General features: G+C 37.1%; 1 long non-coding RNA gene across 1 annotated transcript in view; it reads right to left on the bottom strand.

The window, feature by feature from the left end:
* Positions 1–1,487: 1,487 nt before the first annotated feature.
* LOC309390148 overlaps positions 1,488–2,975 on the bottom strand; it is a 37,192-nt gene continuing 35,704 nt past the window's right edge. Inside the window, exon 4 of the long non-coding RNA XR_014175075.1 lies at positions 1,488–2,975. This exon is cut by the window's right edge and continues 50 nt beyond it. This is a non-coding gene — a long non-coding RNA (uncharacterized lncRNA).

Below are 2,975 nucleotides of genomic sequence, written 5' to 3'. Positions count from 1 at the left end.
CCTATCATCTTTTGATATTCCCTTGATTTCTAATTGTGTTTCTGGTATCTTTAGCAAAAGAAATACAAAAAAAAATTAGATGTGTAACCTATATTATACTTTAATGTGATGTTCTACTTTTCTGTTTGTAGTTCTTTAAGTTTTTGTCTTCCTTCATTAAACATTTAATAAATCACTGCCAGTTTATGACAGATTTTAACCATAACACAAACAGCAGGAGGTGTAAACTCCACTCAGTTTGGATAGGCATATAATATCCATGTCGACATCATCTTCCCCTCCAGGCATATTGGCAAAACGACCAATGGAAGCTAAGCTTTTTCCGACAAAGCTTCAAAAATAAAGTTTTCTTCTTTTATCTTACTACAAATCAATTGGAGCCCTTACAGCAAAATCCTATAAAATAACTTCAAACACCACTTCTTAGTCTAAAAATTTGTATTATGGCTAAATCTCTTTGAACTTTTTATGACTGAAGTTTTGGAGAAAAATGATTTAAGTGCTATCTGCTAGACATCAGAGTGTCAAAATTTCACTCAGTTTTTCTTGACACTTAAACTGCTACCTACTGTATGTTTTGGGAGGGGTTACTTGCTTTTAACCATATAACTCAGTTCATCTGATGAAAGTGACTTAACTTCAGCTTAGGCTACTGAATTAATCTCCTTTTAAAAGGTTCAGTAGCTATAACTGATTATTGTACTTTAAAAAAAAAACTCATCTCACACAATTCAGGTAGTTCAGAAAACCCTGATATATTAATTTTGAGGAAATAAAGAAAGCAGGAAGAGTTATAGCGGAACATGAGAAAAAGATGGTTCTATCTAGACTCTTATAGAAAGTAAAATCTGTTATAGAAAATCTGTCATACGAAATAGGTCCTCCAGGAGGTTGAGATGCTCCTCGGGATATTTTCTTACAATAAAGGACTCTGAAAAAAAAGCAGACATGCTGGTAGTAAATTCAGGTCACAAAGGTTTCATACTGCTGCTTTTGAAACAAGCAGATGAAATGCATGCAATTTGCATATCTTTCAACTTCCAAAAGAATGTCTGAAGAATGGGCTAAAATTAATCAGTTTTGCTGACATTTTAGTAGCATTGTGTTATCTGATATGAGCAATACTTCTCACACTTAGGATCTTTTGAATTGAATAAGTCTCCTTCACTAACCACAGAACATCCTTTGATAGGGTTATAAGGCATTCCAGATTATTATTTTGTTGGGTTTTTATCTCAATGAAATTGAAGAATCTGTTCTTTTAGAGATGATAATGAGAATAAAGCCACCTTCCCAGTCAAAATTGTCCTTAGATAATTACTGTAAAAAAAAAGTTTTTTTCCAGACAAACAAAACATGAGTAACTGCCTGAAAAGCTTAGTGTTAAATATTGTCAAGGCATAAGATATAAGATAAGATAAGATAACTTTTATTGTCATTTTATGTGAGTACACTGGCCTACATTAAAAATGAAATTCTGTTGCCTATTGTCAAGAGAAGTATATATCTACCCAAACACATACATAACACATATACACATGCTATATACATACATTATTTTTTATGTATTAAATAGAATGTCTATATTTAGTGACTTTAGCTCCTCCTTGGAAGGCACAATGTGTTCTACTGTACAGTAGTGTTTCCTAACCTTGGCAAATTCCAGGTGTGAAGACTTTAATTCCCAGAATTCTCATCAAAGAAGCCTACTGGTTGGGGAATCTGCGATTGGGAGTCGACATACCTGGAAATTTCCAAAATTGGAAAACCCATTGTAGAGATTTGGCTCTGGTACTATTGGTTTCTGCAAATTTCTACCTCTTACTCATGAGCGGTGGCTCAGTGGCTAAGACGCTGAGCTTGTTGATCAGAAAGGTTGGCAGTTCAGCGGTTCGAATCCCTAGTGCCGCATAACAGAGTGAGCTCCCGTTACTTGTCCCAGTTTCTACCAACCTAGCAGTTTGAAAGCATGTAAAAATGCAAGTGGAAAAAATAGGGAGCACCTTTGGTGGGAAGGTAACAGCATTCTGTGTGCCTTTTGTGTTTAGTCATGCTGGCCATATGACCACAGAGCCATCTTCTGACAGTGCTGGGTCTTCAGCTTTGAAACGGAGATGAGCACCGCCCCCTAGAGTTGGGAACGACTAGCACATATGTGTGAGGAGAACCTTTACTCATGTTTAACTTCTTGAAAATCATCAGGATCTTGTCAACTATGCAGCATTCCATCATAAGGGACAACAGGAAGTACAAATGAAATTAAGGGTTAGTTCCAAGTTAGTTAAAAATGAAAAGTGAAAAGATCTGTCTGTCATGGTTCTGAAACAAAGAATGAGGAACTCCAGACTGACATCCTACCCTGAGATCTTGAGGCCCTCAGAAACCTCAAACTTTATCACTTCCCCTAATGAAACACTCCTTTGTCCTCACACCAGAGGTGGGTTCCTACGGGTTCGTCGGGGTTTGTCCGAGTAGGTAGTAACTTGGCCGGACACAGGCCTGAACCAGTTCTATCCTTGGGGCCACCATCTTAATTTTCTTTTCTGCATATGCACAGAACAATCTTCATTGAAAAAATGTATTTCCCCCTTTTTTAATGTTGTGCGCATGCGCGCACACACATGAAAAAGTTTTTGGGCGCCGAACCAGTAATAATGCCGGCAGGAACCCACCCCTGCCTCACACCCTAAATATGAAACCAGTTCCTAAACAATCCAATCATAATTATATCAGGAAAAATTGGCTATATTATTTCTATGGCAAAGAATGAAGGAGGAATGTGCAACCAAGACTCCTTCATTGTCGTGTCTTTTGCAGTAATATTTTGTATTCCCCATACCTCCAGGAAGTCATTTAAAGAAAAATCTGTTCTGTGAAACATTTTCACTCATTTTCCCTTTCTGTCACTCAAAAAACTATCCCCCTCTTCCTAGAAAATGTGCAGCTGGTAACAGTAAAGAGTGGAAGTTCAGCAA

Source organism: Natrix helvetica, assembly GCF_964273705.1.
Source record: "Natrix helvetica genome assembly, chromosome: 3".
NCBI lineage: Eukaryota > Metazoa > Chordata > Lepidosauria > Squamata > Natricidae > Natrix > Natrix helvetica.
This window is presented reverse-complemented; position numbering and strand designations above follow the sequence as displayed.